The sequence below is a fragment of the Simochromis diagramma genome, unplaced genomic scaffold (genome assembly GCF_900408965.1).
Source record: "Simochromis diagramma unplaced genomic scaffold, fSimDia1.1 OVJJ01000549.1, whole genome shotgun sequence".
Lineage (NCBI taxonomy): Eukaryota > Metazoa > Chordata > Actinopteri > Cichliformes > Cichlidae > Simochromis > Simochromis diagramma.
Genome location: NW_024387379.1, coordinates 76,202 through 96,357, shown reverse-complemented (window position 1 = coordinate 96,357; position 20,156 = coordinate 76,202). Strand labels below are relative to the sequence as shown.

Sequence of the window (20,156 nt, the reverse complement as noted above, 5' to 3'; positions counted from 1 at the left end):
GCCCACTGGTGATAACATTCTACATGCATGCATACAACTGGTGAACACTAAAGTGAGGAAATAATATTACTATTACTAATGTGATATGATTTATAGGAAAAGAAATGTGCCACTGCAACATGCATAACAGCGCTGGTAAATACACACAGAAATTAACAACTACAAGATTAAGTCTGCATGGCCCACAAGCTCATGCGACCCTAGGATGTTGCTGTCATCTTCCTGCTCCTGAAAAAACATACATACATCTACCCTTTCCTTGTCTGCTTGGAGTAGGTGCAATGTGCGTATCAGTGTCAAGTCAGTGAACCATTTGTCCCCATTATCAGTCCAGTCAGTCCCCATTGCAATGTGGAGAAGCTCACTTTACGATCATTTTCCAGCAACACTGTTGTATAGCACTTTTAGTTCCAATCATGCAGGCCTGCTTAACGGACAGCAGATTCTCAAACAAAACTCTCAGTGCACTCCTCAAACATGAAAAGAAAAAAAAGAAAATACTACAAAATATGAAAGTCTAGTTTTAGGACTTGCCAAAGCATAGTCATCTCCTTAAACTGATAAATCAAACCAAAACGTCTTGACAGGTTCCACTTGGTAAAAGAAAAATGTAGCCGCCAAATAAATCCCCAAAACATTCATCCACCAGCGACACACATTTCACACAACCCTAATGTCCTATCAGATAATAAGTTTCTTCCCATGTAACCAGGTGTATGTCATCAGGGCTCGCAAAATCGCTAGCCCGAAGTCCCGGGGCTAGCAATTTTTTCCAGTCGGGCTACCAAAATCTATCTCTGCTCTGCTCGCCGGGCTGTCATAGGACGGAAAAATATATGTCAATGATTTTGCATTCTTTTGGAAATGTAGCTGGGTAATTATGTCATTGACATCGGTGAGCCACTTTCAATATGTGACATATTGAACTTTGCATCGCACGAACTGTGCATAGAGAGTGACAGTACTGATTGGTGAGTGATGATAATTTGCGCACCAATTCTTCTGACATCGTCTTATCAATCGTTAGCTTACTATGCAAACATGACAAGTGAAATCTCCCGCAGCAAGCTTAAACATGTGAGAGGATTGCTGAGTGTTATGTGAGTGCGTGTGTAAAAGCAGCAGGATATATATTTTAGTTCTGCTGAGCCAAATAAGACAGGTCAGGGTGAAGAAGTGACAGCCAAAGAAAAGCTTACCACAAAAAAGTTATGACAAATCAGACTATAAGGCAAAAAGAAAGTGCAGCTTTATGGTTTCATGGACAAAAGAATTTCTGTGGCTGCAATATGACGAGCTATATAACCAGGGCTGCACATAAGTGGTCCACAGGTGCGCATTTGCTGTCAAAATAAAAAACATGCACAAGACAAGAAGTTGCAACGCGTGTTTGCGTACATAGGATTTTCTGGAAGAGGACAGACATTTGTTTAGAACTCTTAAATATGTCGAAGAAGCAAGCTCCTTTAAGTAATTACTTTGGTGTTCCTCCACCTCCAAAGAAATGTCAGAAGGACAAGAAATGCATTATTGCTCAGTCTGCAATATCTTTCCCGGAAAAAGCACCAATTCCAAATAACTTACTAAAAATAAACCTGAAAATCTGTTTAGAACAGCGTACTATGCAAATACTATACAGTGTACTATACAGCGTACTTGCAAAGAGTGAACTACCACTGGCAAAATGTAGCAGTCTTTGCAAACTTCAAAAAGCAAATGGCCTAGATCTTGGTTCCACTTACCCGTGACTTCAGTGGAAATTTTAAATTCAGGATCTGACACAGACTGATTCATGTCCTACACAGTTCTTACAAGTTCAAATGTCTGTTCAATTGGAACAAAGTATTTGAGTTGATGATTGTAATTTTTATACAATGTTGTAATTTGTGTTTCAACAATTATTTGATTGTTTCCGTTACGGAAACGAAACATCAATCAAAAAATTGCCCTATTTTTTTATTTGGGCTACTTAAATTTATTTTGGGCTACCAAAAACTGAAGAGTCCCTGCCCGAAGGGCTACCGGAACTTTAAAATTTTGCATGGCCCCTGCGCAAGGATGACACGTAAAGCCTCCCCTACACATTTGAATTTGAATTTATTTATTCAAAAGGGACAGTGCAGTTTGACATAGTCCAAATACAAAACATGAAACTGATGTAACGCACGTAAGTTTATAGCTATTGCTAATTTTCAACAATTGGCCCTTGTTGGGCTTACAATCAAAATAAATACATTTTACCATAAAACATACATTTTCATGAAGCCAAAATACATCGTAAATACAACTACAATTAATAGACAATAAATAAAAATAAAATCATTAGTTAAAATGACTACATCTCTGATTTCCCTTTAACCAAACTTTAACCTTCAATAGAAAGGATCTGATGTCTGTAATCAATTTGATTTTGGCTGGAAGTGCGTTCCACAGATTACAAGCCTTTATGGAAAATGCCGACTGACCAAATTTAGATCTGCGATATGATATCTTCCAGTTTCCGTTCACCATGCTTCTAGTAATACGATTACTATCTTGTCTCTGGATGTATCTATTAAGACACTCTGGGGCCCATCCTATTTTTACATTTAAAGACTAATTTAAGAAAACACAAATGATTAAAACTCCTAAAACTAAGTAGATTATATTTCTCTAAAATGTGACAATGATGCCAGGGCTGCACCATTTTGCATAATATGAGAATCACAATTTTTTTGCTTAGACTTGAGATCACGATTTTCTTTTCCAATATAAATATTTATTGCACTTATTAACTGCACATCAACTTCGTAACAGGTGAGACTGAACATAAAAACAATTGTCTCAATTGTCTACTCTTACGTACAAAACCTTAAAATACTTTTAAGAATAACATTTTGAACAGTATTCTTTCCGTGTGTAAGGTGATGAGAGAGGTACCTATTAGGTATGTTTCTTAAAATGTAAACCACAATGATTAATAAAATATAACGCTTAGTTCGGCTGCACTGTAAGTCTGTCATTGCCGTGAAATATTGTACTGCTTGTAATTCCGTCTCCTTAGGGCAGGGATAGCTCAGTACAGTGGGGCAAAAAAGTATTTAGTCAGCCACCGATTGTGCAAGTTCCCCCACTTAAAATGATGACAGAGGTCAGTAATATGCACCAGAGGTACACTTCAACTGTGAGAGACAGAATGTGAAGAAAAAATCCATGAATTCACATGGTAGGATTAGTAAAGAATTTATTCGTAAATCAGGGTGGAAAATAAGTATTTGGTCACCTCAAACAAGGAAAATCTCTGGCTCTCACAGACCTGTAACGTCTTCTGTAAGACGCTTTTCTGTCCCCCGCTTGTTACCTGTATGAATGGCACCTGTTTGAACTCATCATCTGTATAAAAGACACCTGTCCACAGCCTCAAACAGTCAGACTCCAAACTCCGCCATGGCCAAGACCAAAGAGCTTTCGAAGGACACCAGGAAAAGTATTGTAGACCTGCACCAGACTGGGAAGAGTGAATCTACAATAGGCAAGCAGCTTGGTGTGAAAAAATCAACTGTGGGAGCAATCATCAGAAAATGGAAGACATACAAGACCACTGATAATCTCCCTCGATCTGGGGCTCCACGCAAGATCTCATCCCGTGGGGTCAAAATGATCATGAGAACGGTGAGCAAAGATCCCAGAACCACACGGGGGGGACCTGGTGAATGACCTGCAGAGAGCTGGGACCAAAGTAACAAAGGTCACCATCAGTAACACACTACAACGGCAGGGAATCAAATCCCGCAGTGCCAGACGTGTTCCGCTGCTGAAGCCAGTGCATGTCCAGGCCCGTCTGAAGTTTGCCAGAGAGCACATGGATGATACAGCAGAGGATTGGGAGAATGTCATGTGGTCAGATGAAACCAAAGTAGAACTTTTTGGTATAAACTCAACTCGTCGTGTTTGGAGGACGAAGAATACTGAGTTGCATCCCAAGAACACCATACCTACTGTGAAGCATGGGGGTGGAAACATCATGCTATGGGGCTGTTTTTCTGCCAAGGGGACAGGACGACTGATCCGTGTTAAGGACAGAATGAATGGGGCCATGTATCGTGAGATTTTGAGCCAAAACCTCCTTCCATCAGTGAGAACTTTGAAGATGAAACGAGGCTGGGTCTTCCAACATGACAATGATCCAAAACACACCGCCCGGGCAACAAAGGAGTGGCTCCGTAAGAAGCATTTGAAAGTCCTGGAGTGGCCTAGCCAGTCTCCAGACCTCAACCCCATAGAAAATCTGTGGCGGGAGTTGAAAGTCCATGTTGCTCGGCGACAGCCCCAAAACATCACTGCTCTCGAGAAGATCTGCATGGAGGAATGGGCCAAAATACCAGCTACTGTGTGTGCAAACCTGGTAAAGACCTATAGTAAACGTTTGACCTCTGTTATTACCAACAAAGGTTATGTTACAAAGTATTGAGTTGTATTTTTGTTATTGACCAAATACTTATTTTCCACCCTGATTTACGAATAAACTCTTTACAAATCCTACCATGTGGATTCATGGATTTTTTTTTTCACATTCTGTCTCTCACAGTTGAAGTGTACCTCTGGTGCAAATTACTGACCTCTGTCATTATTTTAGGTGGGGGAACTTGCACAATCGGTGGCTGACTAAATACTTTTTTGCCCCACTGTAGGTAGAGTGGTGGCCCCATGATCGGAAGGTCGGGGGTTCGACTCCACTGAACGGCTACCCTGAGGTACCCCTGAGCAAGGTACCATCCCTACACACTGCTCTCCGGGTGCTGCATTGGTGGCTGCCCACTGCTTCACTGGGTGAATGGGTTAAATGCAGAGGAACTATTTCCCTATGGGGACTAACACATACACATTACATTACATTACACTTGCCTGACACTGCGTGTATAGAGCAGGTAGTGCAACATTTGAAAAATAGTTGCAGGACGGCACTGTGTACTGTTTGTCTTGGGTGTTGATCCTTTTCCTAAATCCCTCGTTTTTCACAGTGTTGATGGGAGCCATATCTTTAGCCAGGTGATAAGTGATGGTCTCCGTAATTTTTTTTTTTGCCTGGTGGAGTTTGACGGGTATGGGGAAGTGCTGATTAAGATTGATGTTTGGGTGGTTGACGGGGACGGATTTTCTCCTGTCACTTTCTTTGCCTTTACAGCTTCGTCATATTGCACTTTATGGTGACTTTTAAGGTCGTTATACAAATTTGTAGTGTTAGCTTGCGGTGCTGCTACTATGGCAAAACACAGCTTGCAAATGATATCTTTTTGACTCTCATCATCTTCTTTGAAACCAAAAACCTTCTACACGGAGGAACGAGAACCTTTCTTGGAATTAATGTTACAGTGGGGTTGTCATTCTCACCACCATCAGAGCTTTTCCTCTGCACTCATTGTGGTTTCTCCCCTCTGGCAGTTTCTCTCACGTGCTCTCCATTGTTTTTTCCCCTTCCAGCTGGCTTCTGTATCACGCTCCGCCCTTGTCATTTGTTGAGCATGAAGAGTGAGTGCTTGTTTTCATGCAGATTATGTCCCGGAGCAAAACGCGGTACAATCATCATCTTTTTTTTTTCTTTCTTACATCGTTGTCATTTGGACATGAAATTGCACATAAGTATGAATTGAGATCGCGATTTTCTAGCATTTAATTGTGCAGCCCTAAATGATGCCATCGAACAGATTTGACATAGGACACAGACCTTCAAAATAAAACAGGAAACATGAGACGCAGACATGACAATATAAACTTGATAACATAAGACACGCAGCATGAAACACAAAGGGTGAGGGAAACTTAAATACAGGGGAAGAAAATAAAAGAGAAATCTAAAGAACAAATGAACTTCGCTGACCTAAAGAACTTAAACATAGAACTCAAAACACTGGTTCAAAAGACCCAGGAACGTGACAAGTGCATAAATAACTGAGCTGCTGAAGCAGGTATATAGTGCTGAATTAACTCAAAACAATTCAGATTAGCCTCGACCGTCTTAGCAATCTTCTTTACATGCTTGTCCAATTTAAGACGTAAATTATTCCTAAAAACTCATCTTACTAAGTGAGTTGAACAAGATGATAAAATCAGAAACACAGGCTTAAAATACCATCTGGTAGGGCTGCACGATTAATCGTTAGAAAATCGCGATCTCGATTCATACTTATGTGCGATCTCATTTCCAAATGACAACGATTTAAAAAAAAAAAAAAAAAAAAAAAAGACGACGACAACGATTGTACCGCATTTTGATCCGGGACGTAATCTGCATGAAAACAAGCGCTCACTCTTCCTGCTCAACAAATGACAAGGGCGGAGCCTTATACCACGTGATACAGAAGCTGTGCCGTGTGATGCTAAAATTAGCAGGGAAAAAACAACGGAGAGCACGTCAGGGATGACGAGAAAGTGACAGGAGAAAATCCTTCCCGGTCAACCACCCAAACATCAATAACGGGAACCTTATACAGCGCTTCCCTATACACGTCGAACTCCCGCAGGCACAAAGAAATTACGGAGGCTATCACTTATCACCTGACCAAAGATATGGCTCCCATCAACACTGTGCAAAACGAGGGATTTAGGAAAATGATCAAGACCCTAGACAAACGCTACACAGTGCCATCCCGCAACTATTTTTCTATTGTTGCACTACCTGCTCTATACACGCAGCATCGAGCAACGGTGGAGACGGAATTTCAAGCAGTACAACATTTTGCGGCAACGACAAAACGTGAGACATTTGTTGTTTTTATGTTTATTTATTGTTTTTATGTTCAGTCTCAACTGTTACGAAGTTGATGTGCAGTTAATAAGTGCAATAAATATTTATACTGGAAAAGAAAATCGCGAGAGAATTGTGATCTCAAATCTAAGCCAAAAAATCGTGATTCTCATTTTATGCAAAATCGTGCAGCCCTACCATCTGGTATTCCTTGCATTGCATGTGTGTGTATGTGTTAGTAGGATTAAAACATTCTGTGCTTATGTATGTCGTTTTAATTACTGTCGCCTTTTTCTGAAACAAATCTCTGTTTACTACACCTTCTTGTTTCAGAAACGCCTAAAGAGGAAAGTCTCTATTGTAGTCAGGCACAGCTAAATTCTGCTTGTGAGTTAACCTAGCAAACCACACAGTGTGTTGTTAACACCTTAAACATGTACCTCCTCATGCCACTTGCTCTATTTTTATCTCTGATTTTTGACACCCCTATATGGAGGACAACAAGAGCGACGCACATCAAAATAAAGAATTCTGTGCTTAAATAATGAATTGTAGAATAAATTCTCCATTTGTAAAATTATTTTTAGAATTCCACATTAACAAAGTGAGCTTCGAAATGTTTTGAAATTACCATCCTAGGGGAGCTAGGATGGTAATGAGGTGCTTGAAATGTTGTAGGTGGCTGAGTTTATACTGCTACCATTGAGACTGATCGGGACTCCATCTTTGTGGATCTATGGAAGTCCATATATACAGGGTGTAGCATCCCCTGGGTAAAGGCGGTGATCTGCAGGGGGGGTCAGGGGTTTTTCCCTTTCAAGTTCTTGTAGGCAACTGATGACTTTCTTTTTGTAGTTGCTTCTGGCTTTTCACCTTGAAGCTTCATAGGTATTGTTGTCACTGAGGAGTTTAGTCATGTTTATTTGCTCTGCTTCTTTTTGTCAGGGATAAAATACATATATATATACTTTTTGCGTCCCAGCTGAGTAACAGGAGGAGAAGAGTCTGGTGGTGCAGCAGAGGAACAATTTCAGCCATTTGGACTCAGCTCAGCCACTACAGAGGAAACAATGACTTCAACACAAAAGGTAAGAAAAACATCACAGTTACACTGTTATTCAAACTGTGAGTTTCTCTACTGATCAATATTTCTTCAATAATGTCATTTTCATTACAACTCTCATTGTAGCACATCATTGTAATGTGATACTGTCAGCAGAAGGTGATGGTAACACGCCAACAATGGTTTTTTTTTTTGATATGTCTGATTCCACCAATGGAGGGAGTTTCAGTTTGTTCCACGACTGCATTTCACTCACTGCCTCTGTTTGTATCTCTCTCACTGCAGGACCAACATGGAGCGAGAAGTCAGCGCTCTCAGGAGGCCGACAAACCTCACAGAAGAAAGGGAGAGAAAACCTACAGCTGTGATGACTGTGGGAAGGATTTTACCCTGGCTGGAAACTTAAAAACTCACCAGCTCATCCACAGTGGAGTTAAACCTTATAGCTGTGAGTTGTGTGGAAAGTGTTTTACTCAGGCTGGAAGCTTAAAAACACACCAACTCATCCACAGTGGAGTTAAAGCGTACAACTGTGACTTGTGTGGAAAGTCTTTTACCCTGGCTGGAAACTTAAAAACTCACCAACTCATCCACAGTGGAGTTAAACCTTACAGCTGTGAGTTGTGTGGAAAGTCTTTTACCCTGGCTGGAAACTTAAAAAAACACCAAATCATCCACAGTGGAGTTAAACCTTACAGCTGTGACTTGTGTGGAAAGTCTTTTACCCTGGCTGGACACTTAAAAAGTCACCAACGCATCCACAGTGGAGTTAAAGCTTACACCTGTGACTTGTGTGGAAAGTCTTTTACCCTGGCTGGAAGCTTAAAAATCCACCAAATCATCCACAGTGGAGTTAAAGCTTACAGCTGTGAATTGTGTGGAAAAAGGTTCAGTGACAAACAGTACCGAAATATTCACCTACGGATTCACACTGGAAATGATGTTTACTGCTGTGATCAGTGTGGGAAACTGTTTACAACCAATGCAAAGTTACAACAACACATGTTTAGCCACACTGAGGAGAGACCTTATAAATGTGACCTGTGTGAGAAGACTTTTAAATCTCCACATTACCTGAAAAAACACCAACAGATCCACACCAGAAAGTAACTCTACAAGTGCAGTTACTGTGAGGATGTATTTAGTTTTTTATCTTGTAATTTTAACCTGATTGTTTGGAACAAGTCTGATCAGTAAACTTATGGAGTTATACTGAATGAACTGTTTGGAAAAATGAAGAATAATTTTCACTCAGTAAGCTGAGTGTTGTAATGTAAACAGTAAAATGTGATTGGACGTTGGCAGAGATGCTCTTTGTTTCAGGCGACGTTCAGGATAAAATTGTTGAAGGAATTCCCTGACTTACAATGTCTTTGTTTAGAAGTTGAGCGAAGAACATGGATCCATTTCTCAACCCTGTCGTCACTGTGGTGGTGGGAAAGAGTTTCTCTGTGATCTTTTTGGAAAAAACCTCCAATCATCAACGGGACCTAAAACCACATCAACGTAGCCACACTGGAGACAAAATGAACTACTGCAAAGAATGTGGGAGAGGCTTCCACACACAAAGTACATTAAAAATACATGAATTCTTCCAAAGTGGGGTCAAACAGCACATCTGTGACCAGTGTGGGTCATCCTTCACCACTGGACGTGAGCTCAATGAAAAAGCATAAGGGAATCCACACAGGAGAGACACCATACAAGTGCAGACACTGTGACAAAAGCTTCTCACAATCAGGTCATCGTAACAAACATGAACGTACACACATGGAAGTGAACTTAAGCTGTGACCAGTGTGACAAGAGCTTCAGGAATCTCAGTTCATACTCCGAACACAAACGATCCCACACTGTAAATAAACTGTTTCACTGTTACCAATGTGCAAAAACATTCACTTCATTATCTGCTCTGTGCAAACATCAGCCTGATCATGCAGGACTGAAATCACTGGATCAGAATGAATCTGAAGAGAGAGAAAGATCCTCTTCTGGTTTCAGGCTCAGACTTAAAAACCTTGAGATCAGGCTCCACAGAGTTCAGATGGAATCTCCTGTAAAGAGTGTCAGTTGATGCCACACTTGGATCTGATGAGGTAGCTCTGATTTCTGGACCTGCAGTGAATAATTCTGAATGTTACATTTAGGAAGCTGCATGTATAGATATGCATATCAAGTTTATTTTAATTCTCTAAAATGTTATCGCTGTTACATTTTATTCTTTGTTCCCTTAGGACACAGTAGTGTTTAGTAGTTGTATTCATTTCATGTGTTACCTAAGTTAAATTTCAATCCTTCATTCATATTTAATCTTTTACTGTGGTAAAATCTTCTCTTAAATCATTTTCTCCCAAAACTACAAATATTTTCACAGCAGTTGCTCTTAAAACCTCCAAAATGAACTAAATCTGTCCACCAGCTTTGAAGCAACACCTGCTGTGACTTTATGTCCAGAAAAAAGAAACTCAAGCTAAACTGGTTTGGGGCTGGACTTCCATGTAATACCAGTTTGTACCAGAAGATGAAGCAGTGAGTCAGTGTAACCTTTATTTAATTAGGCAAAGACCACATTCGTATTCACAGTGGCAGCAAAGAAATGTTGAAAGTTAAAAACAGCAGCACACATCAGGACCAATTTAAAGATCACAGGTGACTACTTTTACTTAATTCAAATTCCTTCAAGTTTTGGCTCCTCCTTTCACTTTAGTGTATTTACTGTATCCTTGAAGTCCACATGTTGTTTTTTAATGAATTCATTTTGATCCACATGTTCTGCAGCTGTTTTCCTGTTGATTTGAAGTTTGTATTATGAAATCTTGATAATATTAAAGTGTTAGTTATATTTGATGAACTCTGTGTAAAGTTTGTGTTATTAAACAGTTTGGTGTGAAAATGAAGAAATGGTCTCAGAACAAGTAGTTTGAGCCATGATTTCAGATTCAAACTAATTTAACTGTTTTCAGTGGTGCATGTGGAGGTTTATCAGAGGAGGCGACTTGGCTGTTCTCCACTCACACAGAACAGGGTTCCTGCAGCTCATTAAAAACTCTGAAATGATCTTCAAGGACAAAAATATTAGATTTTTCTCAAAAACATGCTGTGGGCATGACGCTTTTAGAGAGTGTGTTTAAGATGCATTGTGATTAACATCTCACACATTCCAATAAAGCAGATGTTCCTTCATAGCAACAGCGCTTTGCAGATGTGTTCTCCCCCTTGCCCGTGTGCACGACTCTCATGGAGCACCACTTTGAAACGCAGCTTATTGGCAGATTCCCTTGTGTGCAGAGTCCAAAGACAAAAACGGCCTCCTCCACTCTGTATGGTTCGTACCAATTCGTCACACTTCCGTTTGGCTAGTTGGAAGCCCCGGCCATTTTTCAGCACCTCCTGTAGCGATAGCTGCGTCCTCACACTGCATATGCTGTTTCCTACCTGGATGATGTCATCACTCATAGTGATACCTCGGTGGAGCATGTGCAGTGGTTGGTCACAGTCCCGGATTCCCTGAGACAGGCAGGGCTGATGGCAAACCCAGAAGAAGTGTGTGGTTGAAGGGAGGTACAGAGTTTTTTGGTACAATTTTGAGACCCCATTTGGAGGCTGATTACACCACAGCGACGTGATGAAGGCTGTCCCAATCCCAAATGCGGCCGGAAATGCGCACTTCATTTCCCCGGACTTGAAGGATGAGTCAGGTGTATCATTCGTGGCACAACATATCCCAGAATTCATAGCGCAGCCTTTACTGTGGCTAATAAAAAAAAAAAAAAGGCAGATGGTAGAAGCGTGGTGGCTGAAGAGTAAACTTTTAAGTATTGAATTTTTCAACCTCATCAGTTAATGCTGTCCATGCAGATATTATAGATTTGTAAATGATTACCTAACAATCTCGTCAACACAAAGTTCTTTACTGACAGGCAGTGGGGAGACGGGACACCTGGGCAGTGCATTTACTCCATATAATGTGTTATCAACCTTTTCATCTTTTCTCATTACCCACAGCTGCCTCCATTTCTGTTGGGCTTCGGCTACTCACTAGGGCTGGGTATCATCGCTGATTTCTGTAATTGATTTGATTAAATTCAATTTTGACTCAGTAACTGCTTCAAAGTAACTGAGGATAAAACACAGAACAACAGCAAGCTAAGCTTTTTTTCAATTTGGCATAATTTTAAAAAATATATATTAAGCAGCAAAAATGAAGCTTTCTTTTGGCCGGAGAGGGAGCGAGCGCTCGCAATACTTATTGCGAGATTTCGCAATACTTTTGCGAGATCTCGCAAAAGTCCGTCTTAATTTTAAATTTTCCTCCCTAATTTTTTTTTCCTCCCTAATTTTTTTTTTTCCTCCATAAGTTTTTTTTTCTCCCATGTCCCCTGGGGGGCTCCGTAGTCTAGAGATGGCTTGTTGAGTAAAGGTTTAACTACAGCCAGCTTGAAGGCCTGTGGTACATAGCCGATCATTAGAGATAGGTTGATCATATTTAAGATCGAAGAATTAATTAATGGCAGGACTTCTTTGAGCAGTTTTGTAGGAATGGGGTCTAAAAGACACGTTGATGGTTTGGAGGAAGTAATTATTGAAGTTAACTCAGAAAGATCAATTGGAGAAAAAGAGTCTAACTTAACATCAATGGTACTAAGAGTAGCTGTAGATAATATTACATCTGTGGGATAATTATTGGTAATTTTTATTGGAGCCCCAGGCTCCAGGCCCCGACAAGCGGCCGCCAAGGAGTGAGCCGGTGTGTACCTGGACACCCATCCCCAGACACAAAGAACCACCAACGCACCGATGTCTGAGGGAGTCCGCCACTGGCAGGGGAAGAGAGGAGAGAGACCTAATATTTAATAATCCACATTTCATTGTTTTACTCTTTGGTTCAGATGTGGATACTGTATTGTTCTTTCTTTGTGATTGTTTATGTTTAAGTTGTTTGTTGCTGGTTTTAGTTTGTTTTTTGTCTTTTTGGGAGCTGACACAGTCTCTATGGAGAGGTGTTTTTTTGGGGGGGGGGAGATAGCAGGAAAAGAGAAGCTGCAGAGAGGTGTATAAGACTGCAACTCTGCTTCCTGGTCCCAACTCTGGATAGTCATATTTTGGGGGGTTTAATAAATTTGTCCATATTTCTAGAAATGAGAGCTGCTCCATCCAAAGTGGGATGGATGCCGTCTCTCCTAACAAGACCAGGTTTCCTCCAGAAGGTTTGCCAATTATCTATGAAGCCCACATCGTTTCTGGGACTCCACTCAGACAGCCAGCAATTTAAGGAGAACATGCAGCTAAACATGTCACTTCTGGTCTGATTGGGGAGGGGACCAGAGAAAACTACAGAGTCCGACATTGTTTTGGCAAAGTTGCACACCGATTCAATATTGATTTTAGTGACCTCCGATTGGTGTAACCAGGTGTCGTTACTGCAATATGTCAGTAAAAACTTTTAAAAGGGCTGATTCATTGCTATGTAAAACATTTTGCTTTTCCAGGAAGGTCATTCATTGACTGTGAACTCTCTTTTCAAGAATTTTGGAAAGAAAGGGTAGTTAGAAGATAGGCCTGTAATTTGCAAGATTCGTAGGATCAAGAACAGGTTTTTAATCAGGAGTTTGACTACAGCATGTTTACAATCTTTAGGGACTACACCTGACATCAAACTATGGTTTACCAGCTGGAGAACCAAAGGTCCAACTGTAGGTAACACCTCTTATAAGAGTCGAGGAGGGACAGCATCATTTGGAGATCCTGAAGGCTTAAAACGATCAACAGTCTCCTTCAACCCTTTAAAGCCGGTCGGAGCGGGCACGCTCCGTTTTGCATAACTATATTTAAATCCCGGTAGCACTGGAACCATGAAAGCTAGCGCAATAATTGTTTTTGCATATGAAACCGGAGGAGTTGTACTTACATCTTATGCCATGAGCTTGTCCTAGGTCACAGTTTCCTTCCACATAAAGCTTTGCAAAAATTGCATAAAAAGCACTTGCAGCAACAAAAATATAATATTCCAGAAACACGCTTTGCCGATCCGATCAGCTTTTCGTAACACTTCCTACGTCCATCAGCGCGAACTATCGCATATGCGCCATGACCTGCCCAAAACCGGAAGTGATGTCATTTTCACAGAAATTTAGTTCTTTACCATCAGGGCCTTGTAAGCCTATACTGGTGTTTTTAAAAGTTATGTTTGACTTTATGACTTTCTGTGTCGTTTCTGGGATGCTTAGGATACATATTGCACTGCTGGAAATAGTTTATTTTGATGCATATGCTATTTTTTTTGCAAATTTGCATTATAATACTTATTTTCGTGTTTTTTGCAGTATATAAAAATTGGTGAATATCAAAAATAAAACTATGAAGACACTCATAGTCTTCATAGACAACTCTGTCGTTCAGCCACTAATTGGTGCTGCTCGGGTCAAAGTCGGGGCTGTATCAAGACACGACGACTAAACCCCAATTCAACCAGACACAGAACTGATCTGGAATTAAAACTGGACTACAACAGTTTAAAATCAGGACTACTTAGGATTTAACCAAGACAGAACCAGAATCAGAACTAGATGATAGTAGCACTAAAAATCATCATAGACCTCCACTACACTTTTTTTTAATTCTACCAAAGTACACTATTTAGATTGAGAAAAGTTTAATTATTTAGCTGTGTTGTGCAAACAAGCCTGCATAACGTAATAAATATAGAATTTGAAAAATAACAAACCTAAAAAGAAACACTAGGTACGAGATACATGAGTACCTATGATACAGTGATACTTTTGGTAAACAACCATTTGACTACCATGTGTGTCTCACCTGCTCTTGTTCATCTCTGTTCTGTCCTCATTCTCCCTCTCTCTCCACTCTCTCCCTCTCTCTCCCTCTCTGTTCCTCTCTCTCCCTCTCTGTTTCTCTCTCTCTCTCTCGCTGTTCCTCTCTCTCCCTCTTTGTGCTGACAATCAAGCCAAACACCAACATCATCAAATATACAGTTGAAACCAGATATTTACATACTCTTCAGATAGGAGAGGAGAGATGCATCAGTGCAAACTGTTTCATCCTTTAAACCTAAACTCTGTGAACAGTTGACTGTTCGATGTGCTAAAGAACAGAAAAAACATTATTTCCCATCAGACCATGCGCAACATTCAGGCATGTAACACAGTAACACTTTTATTTTTTACATATTCAGCAGAAAGAGTTAGCTGTGTGCACTATAAAAAATTAAGAAGCGTAATTCATTTCTGCTTGGTTTCACATAAACTGTATTATTAAGGAACAATAAGTGGGGCTCACCTCAAAACAATCAGTATAAGATCTGACTGGAGAGTTTTAGGACAGAGCCAAACTTTTGGAACTGAAATAACAACTTTGAGCTGATCAGAGACTTGTTTTGATAACATCTCCCCCTAAAACAATAAACTGTCCTCACTATCACAACCACAGCAGGAACAAGACAGGATTCTGTGGTAGATTTTTTGCAATTTGTAGTAAATTGTGCACCACAGACTTTGCAATTTACATTTGTGTCACTCATTTAAATCTTCTTCTCCTGAAAGTGAAACTCTTACAAACACATATGTCATAACTTTGAGTCACAAACTGACACTAAGTCTCTTCAGTAAATCCAGCAGCTTTTTAACATCAAAAGACGTCTTTGAGCTGCTGCAGATGTTAGTAAATCTGACCCTAAAGGTTCCTTCTTCTTTAAAATTAAAACTTTGTAATGAAAGGATATTTTTAACAGGCTGTTCTCGTTTATATGACCTCCATAAAACAACAGGGTTAGAACACATTGTCACAAAGTAAGATGTTTGTTTTGTAGTCCATCTTTTGCACAATGTAGTTTCAACGGGCGGACATCCGGTGTCACATCGCTCCTCTCTTTCCCAGAGTCCTTATCAAATCTCCTTCCCACGATCACGTTTTCATCGAGGCCAAGGAAAAGAGTTTAGGAAAAGGAGATAGGCGCTACTTTTGAAATAACACCCCACGTGGTTACCTTGTGACGCTGAGTCACGTGACCTCGCAGCAACAAATCACAGCACAGCCGGAAAAGGAGGCGGAGCAAAGTGTCTGTGCAGGAGAGAAGAGTCGAGCAGAGAGAGCTGCTTTTTTATGAAACGGGAGTAAAGTAGTGAACTTAAAGGAACATATACCACTACCAACGTTTGGATCGATGTCTGCATCGATCTGCACACCCTTGTCTCCTGGATCGTAGCTGTCATCAGCGTGAACCACGTGGGTCTCTGCTCCCTCATCTGTTTCCTGTTTGGAAAGAGTTCCAGCTTCATCACGGTTCTTCTCTCGTTTTGTGGGCTCATCTAAAGGTAAGCACCGAGCTAACTTTAATACGGGTTCAGTTTATGTTGAGTTTAGCTCTGTTGAGAATAATAGATTGCTTGGGATAAACTGGAGTTAGACACACTGTAGAGTTTGTGATTGCTTGCGACATTATGAAATGGCGGTTGCTAGGGGGTAAGAATACATAAAGAAAAATAGTCTTGGAATATGAACAAAAGGATGGGCTGCAGGGCAGGAGAACAGCCAACCCCAGGACAGGAAGCCACAGGTACAAGCCTGGGGGAGGGAAATCAGCCTTTACAATAGGACTTCATAGGATGATCTCCAGATGCATCTGTATTTTATTTTCTTCCAGCGCAAATAAAGACGTCTGATAAAATAAAGACACTGTTTAGTCTTAATGTTTATTACGTATTACGGTATACACAAATGCAATAAGCAGCAGGTGCTATAGGCATCTACAAGCAACTGTATATACAATTCTAACATGTGATTAACTATTAGTTACTCGGTGTCACCCTTTCTATGCAAAACTAAGCAACTGAAAATAATCAATACTGCCTTAAAAGTGCACATGTGTAATTTATATAATTACGTCACCACATCTGATTAGAGTAACATTAAGCAGTTTTATATTACACAGAACAACCACAACAGAGCCCTACAATTAATAACATCTAATATCAGCTACTCTGACAATGAGCTGAACATCACTAATCATTACTGGTGCCTTTTTTGAGTCTCTCTGCTTTCCTCTCAATTTCTGTACATTATTTAAAACTCTTAATAAAGTGACATTTTCTCTATATTGGCAATGTACATCTCTGTTTAGAGCTGTTCGCACTAAAGTAAAAAGCACCATCACTTCATGTGGATACCCTTTCGGCGCCAGCTGCAGTCACAAGGCTGGAGCCGAACAAAAACACCCTGATAACGACTGTGTTTAGTCTGTTCCTTCCCATTCCATGCAAGGCCACCTGGGTTGGCTGGAAGACTGTTTACTTAGCCTAGCAGGGCGAAGGACACTGTCACAGCTGAACTCTGGACACGCACACACATACATATACACTGATATGCACACACCCATCCCCCCTCCCTTTCCAAAGTTCTTCGATGCTTGTTACCCCCAGAGGCGGAGGCAGACATTTGATACACCCGGGGCTTAGCCCTAAAGGGTAGTATGCATGTGGGATTGGGGGGGGGGGGGGGGGGGGGGGGGTAGAAATGACTGAAAGATTAATAGCCCCTGTGTTGAGTTTTGTTCAAAAAAGAATGACTTCATATAGGGGAAAATATACATCACATATGCAGGACACCTTAAACTAGTTTTTTAATTAAATGGCCTGTATCTGAATAGTGCTTTTTACTAGTCCCCCCTAGGGGACTAGTAAAAAGACCCCAAAGCGCCTAGACCTCAAAGCGCTTTACACACCCAGTCATCCACCCATTCACACACTGGTGGAGGCAAGCTGCCCTGGGGCAGACTGACAGAAGCGAGGCTGCCATACCGCCTTCTGGCCAACACCAGTAGGTGGTAGGTGAAGTGTCTTGCCCAAGAACACAGCAACCGAGACTGTCCGTGCCGGGGCTCGAACCGGCAACCTGGGGCTTCATCAAGACACGAGGACTAAACCCCAATTCAACCAGACCCAGAACTGATCTGGAATTAAAACTGGACTACAACAGTTTAAAATCAGGACTATTTAGGATTTAACCAAGACAGAACCAGAATCAGAACTAGATGATAGTAGCACTAAAAATCATCATAGACCTGCACTACATTTGTTTTTTAATTCTACCAAAGATTGAGAAAAGTTTATATAATTATAATGAGTACCTATGATACAGTGATACTTTTGGTAAACAACCATTTGACTAACATGTGTGTCTCACCTGCTCTTGTTCATCTCTGTTCTGTCCTCATTCTCCATCTCTCTCCCTCTCTGCTCCTCTCTCTCCCTCTCTGCTCCTCTCTCTCTCCCTCTCTGCTCCTCTCTCTCCCTCTCTGTTCCTCTCTCTCCCTCTTTGTGCTGACAATCAAGCCAAACACCAACATCATCAAATATACAGTTGAAACCAGATATTTACTCTTACTCTAAACAGATACTTTTTAATTGTAACATCAAATCAGACTAATTTTTTTTAGATTGATAAATATAAAAAACACATTTGTTAACTTTAAGAGTAAAGAGAGAAACTATCTGTATTTCTTAATTTTAAATGGCACCAAATTGTATTCAAATTGAGCCACACTTATGGAGCTCCACAATCCTTTTCCTGCTGTTTTGGTTGACATCTCTTGATTTTCCCATTTCAAAGAAACAGGCTCTGTGTTTTGCCTTATGTGCATCCACAGCTGTGCCACCAATTTACTCACATAGACTCTACTAACCTATCAGAAGCTTCTTCAGCTCAGAATGGAATCGTCTGCAGTTTTCTTATTAATTAACAATAAACTTAGTGTATATGTACTCCTAAATATGATGAAAGTGATAAAAAATAGACAGCCCTGTCTCTCTTTATTCTGACATTTAACTAATTCAAAAGATATTTCGATATTTATTTATCCAAAACAAAACAAGTTTACTCTAAATTGATGTTGTACAGTAAAAAAATGTTCTTCTGTTTTCCACAAAGTGTATGTAAATATCTGGTTTAAACTGTGAATGTACTGCTGTGTATTGAAGTTCCTCTTGTTTTGCACAGAAATATACTAAACAACATACAAAGCATAATATATAAAATAACATCTACCAGAGTTTTTTCTTTGAAAGAAGCCCCTTATATCCATTCTTATATTTCAGTACATAACTGAAACCGATTTATTTAGCCGTGGAGGGTAACAACTGAAAAACTGAAATAAACACACATGTAAGCTAAGACTCTCTAAAGAAACAGCATTGTTGTTGTTCGGCTTTTCATTTCGCCATTTGTTGATTCACTTGAAGAGCAAGTAACGTAATATGGGTCAAGCGATCAGTTTGATATCAATCTTTCGTGATACACCGTCATATTTACATTATTTGTACAGTACGAATGATTTGCTTTGGTACCTGGTTGAACTTTAGTTCTCTGTCTGCCTGGCTGCGTTTCTCCATCAGCGCACTCGCATCGCAGGCTGCAGCTCCCCCCACCACCTCGCTCAGTGTCTGAGCTCAGATCATACCAATATTAGGAGGATTTATGCACAGTCGTAAATTCCCACAGTGTGCTCTATGTGCCTCGAATATTGTGTGACATAAATAATAAAGCTAAAGACTTAAATACTCTGAGAGGGTACAAGATGACAACTTTGGAATTCTACTAGAAACAGTCGATCATATTTGTTTGTCAAAGCTGAATTCAGGGCAAACTACGCTAAATTAGCATTTTTAGCTAACAGCTACAATAAGCATAAAAGTTACTGTATGGCTATCATTTGTTAACATGACACGTGTTCCTATACATGTAATACATTTATTACTAACCTGAGAGTTTATCCGCTGGTCATTCGACATGACGAATGACTTCTGAAGTCTTAATTCAGCTCAAGACGCTGTAGATTCCCGTCAGTAACACTTTTTGGTCTGCTAGCAAAACGTAGTTCTATTAATCTGCACTCGACTACTCTTGAACCGGAACCGGATGTAAGTCCCAAAAAACTGAATTTTGGAACTGAAACTGAATTGTAGAACTGAAACTGAATGGTGAGAAGTGAATCTGAAATTATTCGAGAACTGAATTTTTAAAGGATAAAATACGGTTTCAAAGAAAATTAATTCGTTTTCAAAATATAAAATTAAATTTCAATTTAGTGATGATCATTTTCAAACCAATAAATTGAATTTCAAATTAGGATAATTCATATTCAGTTTTTAAAAGCATTTATTCAAGTTACAATTCAGATTCAATCTGAGCAATTCAAATTCAAATTTAACTTATTCATATTCAGTTTCTGATGGCACAGATTTCTGCCCATCGAGGCTTCATTCAAGAAACACCAGGAAGACCGAAGCTCACGGCATTGATCAATCGGAACTCATCATCTTCACCAGCAGCTCCCTCACTGGGAATTCTTCAGCACTCC

At 40.2% G+C, this 20,156-nt stretch overlaps 2 long non-coding RNA genes across 2 annotated transcripts in view; one reads left to right on the top strand and one right to left on the bottom strand.

The window, feature by feature from the left end:
* LOC120720113 overlaps nucleotides 1–9,627 on the bottom strand; it is a 36,756-nt gene extending 27,129 nt beyond the window's left edge. Inside the window, exon 1 of the long non-coding RNA XR_005692794.1 lies at nucleotides 9,476–9,627. This is a non-coding gene — a long non-coding RNA (uncharacterized LOC120720113). The remainder of the gene's footprint in view (nucleotides 1–9,475) is intronic.
* Nucleotides 7,779–8,190, top strand: LOC120720112. Its single transcript, XR_005692793.1, has 2 exons — nucleotides 7,779–7,812; nucleotides 8,073–8,190. It is a non-coding gene; the product is annotated as an uncharacterized LOC120720112 (long non-coding RNA).
* Nucleotides 9,628–20,156: the final 10,529 nt, after the last annotated feature.